General features: G+C 43.4%; 1 pseudogene; it reads right to left on the minus strand.

Moving 5' to 3' along the window:
* Positions 1-498: 498 nt before the first annotated feature.
* Positions 499-1,326, minus strand: LOC104086246 (NAC domain-containing protein 78-like; annotated as a pseudogene).
* Between the last annotated feature and the right edge of the window lie 12,293 nt (positions 1,327-13,619).

Here is a 13,619-nt window from a genome sequence, read left to right on the forward strand (position 1 = left end):
CAACATTGATTACGCGTATATATATGTATTAATGTATACAGAATTAGAGAAACCAGTAAGAACGTGACAAGAAATCCAAATATGTGGGATACTAGATTGTACATGTAAACTAAATCAGAGGGCATAACTTGATGGATGAAATCCTTTACAACATGTAAGTTAATTAAGAGAGATTCATTGCGATATCACGAGCAACGATGCAGAAAGAACTGTATAGTACTTATAAGGGGACAAATCGTTAACTGTATAGTACTACAATTAAGAAAATTGTAGTAAGATGGTGTTGTGTGTATGTGTGAAAGTAAGATCAATATATGTTTTCTCACTCAAAGCGCAGATACGTTTCCTATCTTTCCTAATGGGTCTCGCAATCGAAACAACAAAAGATAATTGTTTTTAGTGAAACGAACAAGATACACTAGAGGAATAATATAGGTAAAATAATGGCAAAATTATTAAGTGATACTCCATATACATGAATACAAGTAAAATCTTCTGACAAGCTTCTCTTAAGAAGTTTGTTCGGATGAGACACTATTACCTAGCTGGAAGCTCTACTTTTCTATAAGTTCCATTGAGTAAACTTCATTCAATAAAGTTGTAAACTGATTGCTGCTCTCTCCTTCCCTTTGTTCTGGTTCCACCATTCATTATTCAAGAGTGTGAAGATCAACAGCAAATTATATCACCAAAATCGTCAATATCTAGGAGCACATCATCAGCCTAATTGATCTCTTCTTGGTGGTTGGAGCAGTCATTAATATAGCTGCTATTATTATGTTCGTTCATCTTCTGAGTCTCGTCCATGACTTGATGTTCGGCTTGACAAATTGATGCTGGTTGTACTGTTGTGGAGTAATCTTCATCAGGTTCATGCAACATAGCTTCGATTATTTTTACAATATCTTATTCCTCCATAGTTACCCCATGATTTTTCTCAGCTCTTATATTCTTCTTGATTCGGCACACAACAACATCCTCCTTAAGAATATTGTTTTTTCTAAAGAAATCATCCCCGACTGAATATTCTTTCATCAGCCAAATTTTATTGTGCTCTCCTTCTTTACTACGACTAGTTTGAAACTTCAAACATCTTCTAAACCCAACCACAGTTCCCTTACCATTCTTGATAGGATCAATACCTGTTTGGCCTTTCCATCTCCCGTTGGCGCAAGTTCGACGTACCCTTATATGTTCTCTCTTCTGCTTCTTCAGCCGAGTAAAAAAATAGTGAACCTTCTCTTCGGGATAATCAGAAGCTCCAAATATCTCCCATGGTGGTTGGTCTCCATAGATATCGGCAAGTCGAAAATTACCATAACGTCGACATGGTATATATGGTCATTTCTTTTTCTTGCTTATACAGAAACACAAGAATGAGACAATAGCAATTGCCACAATATGCAAAGACAAGAACCACTACTGTTCTCTCTAGTTAGAAGACGAACTTTGAAATGAAACCTTAAACGAATGGAGGAAGTTTATTGACGTGAATGCTGTAATTGACTATATATAGATATTTGATCAGGTTAATTCCAATAGAGAAAATTTAGGAAAAAAATTTTTAGGAGAGGAAAAGGTGTTGATTTTTGCGGAATACTTAAGTTTTTTTAACTAACTTTCTTTACTGATTTTCACAATACGTAAGTTGTTTTAACTAACTTAATACTCCACAATTTAATAGAAGAATCTGAAAATGTAATTTTCTTACCTTTTTCTCGATTTCATTTTATTTATTTTACCTTACTTTTTCATCCAGTATATAGGAAATTTCTAGTAAATATGTCACGACCCAAAACTAACCGTCGTGATGGCGCCTACCGTGCTACTAGGCAAGCCACTACTCACTATCTTAACACAGTAAAAGTTTTGAAATTATAGACGGAAGCAATTAATATTTAAGAAAAACCTTTGTGGAACAGAAATAAACTCGCATCACAATACAATTTATCCCAAAAACTGGGGTGTCATCGAGTACATGAGCATCTATACCATGAGCAGTCTAATACAACGTCTAAGGAATAAGAACTAAAATGCGATAAAGGTAATGAAGGAGAGCCAAGGCCTACGAACGCCATGCAGCTGCCTCGATATTCTCCGGAATCAGCTGCTCAAATATCAACACCCGCTATGACCGGGAACACCTGGATCTGCATACGAAGTGCATGGTGTAGCGTGAGTACAACCAACTCAGTAAGTAATAATGATAAATAAGGAACTGAAAGATAGCGACGAGCAACACAGTAATAGTTCATTTTTAATAATCCCAAAAAGAAAGTGGACCTGTTTTCAAATTCAGCAGTTTAAGTCAAATCAATTTATAAATGCCAAGTTCAAGTAAAACCTTGATATAATATCCCTCGGAAGTTTCAAAAAAATGACATATAACAACTATGTGCAACAACAATGGAAACAAATACCGCCCCTCAGGGCAACAATCAATCATTCTTTCTCAATAGCCCATCACTCGGCTCTCAGCCCTCAACACTCACACTCGATAGGTACCTGCGCTCACTGGGGGTGTGTAGACTCTGGAGGAGCTCCTTTTACCCAAGCGCTATATCGCTGCGACGTGCAACCCGATCCATATATATATATACAGCCCTAAGGCTCATTGCGGCGTGCAACCCGATCCATATACATATAGCCCTCAGGCTCGTTGCGGAGTGCAACCTGATCCATATATACTCACATAGCTCACAGCTCGGCACTCAGGCCCTATCTCAGTCACTAATCTCCCCAACCTCTCGGGCTCTCAGAAATCATTCAAATCAGCCCAAAAGAAATAATAACAAGTACAAACAAGAAAACAAGAGGAACCGGAGATATGACACGCAAGTAAAACTGTGAAGCAAATAGCAGCTAATTCAACAAGTACCTGACCATTGCGCGTCCCAACAGTGATATCATATGGCCTAAGCATGGTTTCTGGCATGAATGTCAGTCAAATTTCTAGATGACAAAGGGAACATGTAATTAACAAGAAGCTATTCGACTTTACAGTCTCACGGGACGGACCAAGTCACAATCCCCCATGGTGCACGCCCACACGCCTGTCATCTAGCATGTGCGTCACCTCCAAAATAATCACTTCATACCAAAATCCGGGGTTTCATACCCTCAGGACCAGATTTAAAACTGTTACTTACCTCAAACTGCGTAAAATCCTACTCCGAAATGCCTTTGTCCCTTGAATCAGTCTCTAAATTCCCCGCATCTAGCCACAAGCAGTACAATATAATTAACATAGGCTAAAGGTAACAATTCCACAAGATAAATATGAAATTATAAGCCAAAATCCGAAATAGGCTCAAACCGGCCCTCTCGGACCCACGTTTCTAAATCCGACAAAAGTCACAAAATATGAACACACATTCACTCACGAGCTCATTCGTACCAAAATTATACAAATCCGATATCAAAATCCCAATCAAAACTCAAAAATTTAGTAGAAGAACTTCTTCCCATTTTTCCCAAAATTTTCACCCAAATCCGAAATTAAAAGATGAAATTAGTGAAAGATTAGTGGAATATAATCATAAATGGGTTAAGAATCGTTACCCAAAATATTCCTCTAAAAATCTCCCAAATTATTGTCCGAATCTGAGCTCTCAAAGTCCAAAAATTGAAAATGGGATAAAACCCTCGAACTTGGCCTTTTCTGCCCAGCGATTTCGCATATGCGGGCCTATAATCGCACCCGCGATGCCGCACCTGCGAAAATCCTATCGTAGGTGCGGACTTAAGTTATGTCCCCTAGGTTCACATATGTGGATGCGCTCCTGCGACCAAGGAACTGCAGCTGCGACCCTCACCGCTCCTACGCACAAACCACCCGCAGAAGCGAGGCCGCTTTGCGCAATTACCTCCGCACCTGCAAACCCAACTAGGGCTGCCAAATCCATCATTTGCGCTCCTTCATCCGCACGTGCGAGTCCGTACCTACTGTCTCCCCACCGCAAGTGCGAAAACACAAGAAACCAGAAACTTCAGCAGATACACAAGTCCAATTTTTGAACTGTTAAGCATCCGAACTACACCCGAGGCCCCCGAGACCTCAACTAAATATACCAATAAGTCCTAAAACACCATACGAACTTAGTCGAGCCCTCAAAACACGTCAAACAACAACGAAAACACGAATCACCCTCCAATTTAAACTTAATGCACTTGAAACTTCAAATTTCTACAACTGATGCCGAAACATATCAAATCACGTCCGATTGACCTAAAATTTAGCACACAAGTCATATTCAACATTACAGACCTACTCAAACTTTCGGAATCGGAATCTGACCCCGATATCAAAAAGTCCACTTTCGGTCAAAATCTCCAAAATTTGACTTTCACCATTTCAAGCCTAAATCAGCTACAGACCTCAAATTTACAGTCCGAACATGATCCTAAGTCCAAAATCACCCAACGGAGCTAACGGAACCGATGGAACTCCGGAGTTGTCTTCACGCAGTTCTGACTACGGTCAAAATCCTAAGACTTAAGCTTCCATTTTTAGGGACTAAGTGTCCCAAATCACTCTGAAACCACAACAAAACCTCCCGGCAAGTCACACAAGTAGAAAAAGATATAGGGAAAGAAAAAAATAGGGGATCAGGGCTATTACTCTCAAAACGACCGACCAGGTCGTTACATCCTCCCCCTCTTAAAATAATCGTTTGTCCTCGAACGAGCATAAAGACATACCTGAAGTGGTGAAAAGATGAGGATAGCGGCTGCGCATATCCTGCTCGGTCTCCCAAGTTGCCTCCTTGGCCGGCTGACCCCTCCATTGAACCTTCAGAGAAGCAATATTCTTCTACCTCAGCTTTCAAACCTGCCTATTCAAGACCGCCACCAACTCCTCAACATACGATAAATCCTTGTCCAACTGGACTGAGCTGAAATCCAACACGTGAGACGGATCGCTCTGAACCTTCCGGAGCATAGAAACATAGAATACTGGATGAACTCATGCTAGACTGGGAGGCAAGGCAAGCTCATAAGCAACCTCCCCAGCATGTCGCAATACCTCAAATGGGCCAATAAACCTCGGGCTCAGTTTGCCCTTCTTTCCGAACCTCATAACACCCTACATGGGTGACACCCAGAGCAGGACCCGCTCTCCAATCATGAATGCAACATCGCGAACCTTCCGATCCGCATAACTCTTCTGTCTGGACTGGGCTGTGCGCAGTCTATCCTGAATTACCTTAACCTTCTCCAGAGCATCCTGAACCAAATCTATACCCAATAATCTAGCCTCGCCTGGCTCGAACCAAACCACTGGAGACCTACACTTCCTACCATACAGAGCCTCATACGGTGCCATCTGGATGCTCGACTGATAAATGTTGTTGTAGGCAAACTCTGCCAGTGGCAAGAACTGATCCCACAAAACCCCAAACTCTATCACACACGCACGAAGCATATCCTCTAATATCTGAATTGTGCGCTTGGACTGTCCGTCCGTCTGCGGGTGAAATGTTGTTCTCAACTCCACTCGAGTACCCAACTCATGCTGTACTACCCTCCAAAATCGTGATGTAAATTGCATACCCCGATCAGAGATGATAGATACCGGTACGCCATGAAGCCTGACGATCTGGCGGATATACACTCGAGCCAGCTGCTCGGAAGAATAGGTAGTCATCATAGGAATGAAATGACTTGACTTGGTCAGCCTATCCACAATTCCCCAAACTGCGTCAAACCTCCGGTGAGTCTGTGGGAGTCTAACAACGAAATCCATAGTGATCCGCTCCCACTTCCACTCCGGAATCTCTAACATCTGAAGCAACCCACCTGGTCGCTGATGCTCATACTTCACCTATTGGCAATTTAGACACCGAGCCATATACTCAACTATGTTGCCTCAAGTCCTGGTACATCTTCGCGGCACCCGGATGAATAAAATACCGCGAGCTATGAGCCTCCTGAAGAATCAACTCTCGCAAACTATCCACATTGGGTACACAGAGCCTACCCTACATCCTCAATGCACCATCATCCCCAATAGTGACCTCCTTAGCATCACCATCCTGCACCGTGTCCTTAAGGACAAACAGATGGGTGTCATCATACTAACGCTCCCTGATACGATCATAAAGAGAAGACCGAGAGACCACACAAGCCAGTACTCGACTCGGCTTAAAAACATCCAATCTAACAAACTGGTTGGCTAACGCCTAAACGTCCAATGCCAATGGCCTCTCTACTGCTGGAAGATATGCTAAGCTCCCCAAAATCTTCGCCCGGCGACTTAAGGAATCAGCCACCACATTGGCCTTCCCGAGATGGTACAAAATTGTGATATCATAGTCCTTAAGAAGCTCCAACCACCTCCGCTGACGCAAGTTAAGATCCTTATGTTTGAACAGATGTTGCAAAATCCGGTGATCAGTGTAAATCTCACAATGGACACCGTACAAATAGTGTTGCCAAATCTTCAAGGTGTGAACAGTAGCTGCTAACTCAAGGTAGTGGACAGGATATTTCTTCTCATGAGGCTTCAACTGGCGCGAAGCATAAGCAATCACTCTACCCTCCTGCATCAGAACATACCCAATACCGATCCACGAGGCATAATAATACACTGTGTAAGAACCAGAAGCTGATGGTAGAACTAGAACTAGAGCCGTGGCCAAAGAAGTCTTGAGCTTCTGAAAGCTCTCCTCGCACTCACTCGACCACCTGAAAGGAGCACCTTTTTGGGTCAATTTATTCAAGGGCCATGCAATAGATAAGAAACGCTCCACAAAACGACAGTAATAACTAGCCAAACCGAGAAAACTCCGAATCTCTGTGGCTGAGGACGGTCTGGGCCAACTCTAAACCGCCTCTATCTTCTTTGAATCTACCTGAATACCCTCACTGGACACCACGTTCCCCAAGAACGCCACTGAACTGAGCCAAAACTCACACTTGGAGAACTTTGTATAAAGCTTCTCCTCCCTCAACCGCTGTAACACAATCCTCAAATGCTGAGCATGCTCCTCCTAGCTACGAGAGTACACCAGGATGTCATCAATGAATACAATAACAAACGAGTCAAGATAAGGATGAAACACACTATTCATTATATGCATGAACGCTGCTGGGGCGTTGGTCAACCCAAAATCATCATAAGGAACTCATAATGGCCATATCGGGTCGTGAAAGCTGTCTTAAGAATATCTGAGTCCCGAATCTTCAGCTGGTGATACCCTGACCTCAAATCAATCTTGGAGAACACCCTCATTCCCTGAAGCTGGTCAAATAGATCATCAATACACGGCAAAGGATACTTGTTCTTGATTGTGACCTTGTTCAACTGTATGTAATCAATGCACATTCTCATAGTATCATCCTTCTTCTTCACAAATAGAACTGGTGCACCCCAAGGTAACACGCTAGGCCGAATAAACCCCTTATCAAGGAGTTCCTGAAGCTGCTTCTTCAATTCCTTCAACTCCGCCGGTGCCATACGATACGGTGGAATAGAAATGGGTTGAGTGCCCAGCACCAAATCAATACTGAAATCAATATCCCAGTTGGGCGGCATGCCCGACAGGTCTGCAGGAAACACATCCAGGAAATCTCGCACCACTGGAACAAAATCAATAGTAGCGGTCTCTTCACTAACATCCCTCACAAAGGCCAGATAAGATAGACAACCCTTCTCAACCATCCACTGAGCCTTCAAGTATGAAATGACTCAACTAGAAACATAGTCTATAGAGCCGCTCCACTCAACTCTCGGCAATCCCGGCATCGCCAACGTCACGGTCTTCGCGTGACAATCTAGAACACATGACATAGAGACAACCAGTCCATACCCAAAATCACGTCAAAATCAACCATACTAAGAACTAAGAGATCTACTCTGGTCTCCAGGCTCCCAATAGTCACCACACATGACCGATATACTCGGTCCACAATAATAGTATCACCCACCAGAGTAGATACATGAACAAATTAAATATGAGGACACATATGAATAAGTGGAACAAGGGTCAAATAGTACAAAGGCATCTCTGTGGAAAACTGAGACACTACATATTATCACAGCGTCCGAAGCAATGGCATCTGGTCTGGCCGGAAGAGCATAGAATCGGGCCTGACCGCCACTCGATCGTCCTCCCCCTCTAGGGCAATCTCTAGCTGACTGGCCCCCACCCCGAGCTGGCTGAGCGGGTAGTGAAGTAACTGGTGTTGAAGTCGTAGTCTGACTCCTCTGCTGAGTCTGACCTCCCGTAAGGCGGGGACAATACCTCCTGATATGGCCAAACTCTCCACACTCACAACAACTACCCGGTGCTGGTGGTGGGGACTAAAGGGGGGCCCGAGCACCAGGATAACTGGTAGAAGGACCTGGCATAGACGAGCCCTGACCCAATAGAGCATGGGACAAACTCTGAGCTGGAAGGGCACTAAGAGATGAGTGACCCTGCTGGTAACTGTGTGAACCATGGCCAGATGATGCACCATGGTGAACAGGGCGAGCCGTCTGAGCATGCCTGTAAGGACGACCCCTGTCGTGGTAGAACTGACCCCTAGAAGATCACCGCTGAATGCACCTTGTCCACGAGGCCTCTTGGCCTCTCTGTCAACCCGCTCCTAGCTGCGAACCATCTCAATCTGACGAGCAATGTTGACAATCTCATCAAAAGTAGCACCAAATGCTCTCTCTCTAGTCATAAGCAATCGCAGCTGAAAAGTGAGTCCATCTATGATCCTCCTGATCCTCTCCTTGTTTGTGGGAACCAACCAGATAGCATGACTGGCCAACTCAGAAAATCTCATCTCATATAGTGTCACGGAGATATCACCCTGACGAAGCTGCTCGAACTACCTGCGCGGCTCCTCTTTGTGGGACTGAGGCACGAACTTCTCCAGGAATATTCCGGAGAACTGCTGCCAGGTAAGGGGTGCTGCGCCGACTGGCCTACGCCTCTCGTAATCCTCCCACCAACTGAAGGCAGCCCCAAAGAGCTGAAAAGTAGTGAACGAGACCCCACTGGTCTCTATAATACCTGTTGTATAGAGTATCCTCTGACACCTATCCAAGAAGCCTTCTGCATCCTCTCCCTCAGTACCACTGAAAGATGGAGGCTGGAGTCTCTCAAACCTCTCCAATCGACGCTGCTCATCATCGAGCATGATAGGAACCACATAGTCCTTAGTAGCTGCAACGGCTGGGCTGGTGGTGCCCCCGATGTCTGGAGTCTTTGTACCACCTGCTCTAGTGTTCGGGCAGCAGGTGTCTGAGCATCTCCCCTGGTCTGAGAAGTGGCTGTTATGGCCGGAATAGAGACCGCCTGAGCAAGACTGGTGCACATGGTCAGAATCTGAACTAAGGCCTCCTGAAGGCCTGGAATCACAATGGGCATAGGTGGTGCTTGAGCTGGTCCTACAGGCTCATCCACAACTGGAGCCTGCTCCTGAACTGGGCCAACTAGTGGATCTGCAGGTGCTGCCCTAGCTGCGGTGCGAGCTGCACCTCTACCCCTACCGCGGCCTCGACCGCGACCTCGGCCTCTCGCGGCCCTTACTGGTGGTACTGGTGGCTGTCCATCCTGCCCTATTGTACGCGTCCTCACCATCTTTGAGAGAATTAGAACAATAGAAATTTAGTTACCAGAATCAAATGATTCGCACGACAAGAAATCAAGATTGTGAAATTTCCTAAGGTTTCGACAACCTCTCGAAGATAAGTACAGACGTCTCTGTACCGATCCGCAAGACTCTACTAAACCTGCTCAAGACTCGTGAGACCTATGTAACCTAGGCTCTGATACCAACTTATCACGACCCAAAACCAACCGTCGTGATGGCGCCTATCATGGGCAAGCCACTACTCACTATCTTAACACAGTAAAAACTTTGAAATTATAGATGGAAGCAATTAATATTTAAGAAAAACCTTTGTGGAACAGAATTAAACTCGCATCACAATACAAACTATGCCAAAAATCGGGGTGTCATCGAGTACATGAGCATCTATACCAGCAGCTTTCTAATACAACGTCTGAGGAATAAAAACTGAAATGTGATAAAGATAATGAATGAGAGCCAAGGCCTGCGAATGCCATGCAGCTACCTCGATAGTCTCCGGAATCAGCTGCTCAAATATCAACACCCGCTATGACCGGGAATACATGGATCTGCACACAAAGTGCAGGGTGGAGCATGAGTACAACCAACTCAGTATGTAACAATGATAAATAAGGAACTGAAAGATAGTGACGAGCAACACAGTAATTAGTTCATTTTTAGTAATCCCAACAAGAAAGTGAACCTGCTTTCAAATTTGGCAATTTAAGTCAAATCAATTTATAAATGTCAAGTTCAAGTAAAACATTGATATAATATCCCTCAGAAGTTTCAAAACAATGACATATAACAACTATGTGCAACAACAATGGAAACAAATACTGCCTCTCAGGGCAAAAATCACTCATTCTTTCTCAATAGCTTATCACTCGACTCTCAGCCCTCAACACTCACACTCGATAGGTACCTACGCTCACTAGGGGTTGCTGACTCCGGAGGGGCTCCTTCAACCCAATCGCTATATCGCTGCGGCATGCAGTCCGATCCCATATAAATAGCCATAAGGCTCGTTACAGCGTGCAACCCGATCCATATACATACAACCCTCAGGCTCGTTGTGGTGAGCAACCCGATCCATATACACTCACATAGCTCACAGCTCGGCACTCAAGCCCTATCTCAGTCACTAACCTCCCCAGCCTCTTGGGCTCTCAGAAATCATGCAAATCAACCCAAAAGAAATAATAACAAGTATCAACAAGAAAATAAGAGGAAACAGAGATATGGCACGCAAGTAAAATTGTGAAGCAAATAGCAGCTAATTCAATAAGTACCCGACCGTTGCAGGTCCCAACAGTGATATCATATTGTCTAAGCATGAATTCTAACATGAATGGCAGTCAAATTTCTAGAAGACAGAGGGAACATGTAATTAACAATAAGCTATTCGACTTTACAGTCTTACGGGAGAGATCAAGTCACAATCCCCCACGTTGCACGCCCACACACCCGTCGCCTATCATGTGCGTCACCTCCAAAATAATCATGTCATACCAAAATTTGAGGTTTCATACCCTCAGGACCAAATTTAAAACTGTTACTTACCTCAAACCGCGCAAAATCATACTCCGAAATGCCTCTACCCCTTGAATCAGTCTCTAAATTCCCCCGAGTCTAGCCACAAGTAGTACGATATAAATAATATAGGCTAAAGGAATCAATTCCACAAGAAAAATACAAAGTGATAAGCCAAAATCCGAAATAGGCTCAAACCGTCCCCCGGAGCCCACGTCTCGAAATCCGACAAAAGTTACAAAATATGAATACCCATTTACTCACGAGCTCATTCGTACCAAAATTATCCAAATCCGATATCAAAATCCCAATCAAAACTCAAAAACTTAGTTGAAGAACTGCTTCCCATTTTCCCCAAATTTTCCACCCAAATCCGAATTAAAAGATGAAATTAGTGATAGATTAGTGGAATATAACAATAAATGGGTTAAGAATCGTTACCCAAAAGTTTCATATGAAAATCTCCCAAATTATCGTCCAAATCTGAGCTCTAAAAGTCCCAAAATTGAAAATGGGATAAAACCCTCAAACTAGTCCTTTTCTGCCCAGCGATTTCGCATCTGCGGGCCTATAATCGTACCTGCAATACTGCACCTGTGGAAATTCTATTCCAGGTGCGGACTTAACTTAAGTGTCACGCCCCGAACCTAGGAGCGAGACAAGCACCCGGTGCCTCACCTAACCTGGCGTACCAAATTGCGACTCAGGGACTCTGAACACATAATGTCATACTTTGGCCATGGGGCCACCTTGCAAGACAATTTGCGAAGCAAAATATAAAACTGAATGGAAACTAGCGCTAACTAAACATCAATATAAAGCTAGGATGAAAAGGCCGTCATAGCTACTACAGCTGACAAACCACCAAATTATACATACCAGGCCTACAAACCCACTATACTGCACTAACCAACAGGATATGTCTACAAGTCTCTATTGATAGATATATTGTGATCGGAACAGGGCCCCGACCTACCCATATTATATATATAAATACATACATAAGATGCACACAAAAACCTAGACTCGATAACTCCGAAGGTTGTGGAGCTTACCGATCAGGCTAAACTCTGGAAACACCTACTGAGGAGGTCTACTCGTCTGTCTATCTGAACCTGCATGCATGAAATGCAGCGTCCCCGGAAAAGGGACGTCAGTACGAAATAATGTACCGAGTATGTAAGGCAATAACATAACTAAAAATCAAAACTGAACTGATAATATAATAACTGGAAGTAACTGGGATTCAAAGATGATCTGGAGATATACTTACCTGCTGATACTGACTCAACTCCTTCAATATAGTAAGTAAAATAATTGTACGGCCTTACAAGGCTCGGTATATATAACTGCTCTGCCATAGTAGGCTCACTCATAGGCGCTCGGCCATACTAGGCTATGTATCTCGACCATGCTGGGCTCGCTCATAGGCGCTCGGCCACAGTAGGCTCGGTATATAACTTTCCATCTGATCAGAGGTTGCCCAATAGGGGCCTGCCCATCGATTATAGCTCGATGGTAATGAAAATACTGTAATACTGTATATATAGGCTTGCTGCTCTCTTGACTGGAAGAAGACAATACTAAAATTGAATATAGAGTCTCGATAAGGAATAATATTGTAACTTATGAGACTAGAATAGTGTGAATAAATTCATGAATATGAACTTCTCTTTTTGTCTCATTACTAACACATGTAGCTACGAGATCATGCCAAAATGAAGGAAGGCTTAGCCTTAACATACCTTATCACAATCTTTCCAATCACCAAGTTGAACTCACCTCTTCGCACCTTAATCTACAAGAATGATAATAATACTATCGTTAGGTTACGAAAGTTACAACTATCGCACAACGAACGACAAACTTATTTTGTATTAAAACGGGCAGCATCTCCCCTATAATCCTTACTTCCTCCAAATTCAAGATAACACCAACAATACAAGAACAGAACAATGACAACATATATACATCATTTTCCAGCCCTATATACACCATCAAATACTACAAAACTGCCCAACACACCCCAATCTCTTCATACACAAAACGACCACCGTAGTAGTGTCAAACGACCCGAAAATATTATGACGAACGACCAGCCAACCACCCTACATTTATATGGTGTTTCTACACCCTCTTACTCCTCCAAAACTCCACAAAACAGTAGTAAAACACGCAGCCCAACAGCAACACAAAACAGTCCACAAAACAGTCCGCTACAAGTGAATAACTCGAACTCACGGCTTCCGATCACCGTCCTGTGAGTTCTCACAAGTATAGAACGACTTACCATGAATTTATAGAAGAAAAACTGGATGAAAGAGAGCAGTAAACTCACCTTATTTGTTGGATAACTCAGCTCCTATATTGGTTCTTCAAACTCTAGGTTTTACCTCCAATTAGAACTTGAAAGGGAGAGAAAATCAATTAGGGTTTGTGGAAACTTTTTGGGAGGATTCTTTGCAGAGCTTATGTCTGGTTATTATGCTCTATTTTAAGTCTAATATATGAAGAAA

Source organism: Nicotiana tomentosiformis, chromosome 3 (genome assembly GCF_000390325.3).
Source record: "Nicotiana tomentosiformis chromosome 3, ASM39032v3, whole genome shotgun sequence".
Lineage (NCBI taxonomy): Eukaryota > Viridiplantae > Streptophyta > Magnoliopsida > Solanales > Solanaceae > Nicotiana > Nicotiana tomentosiformis.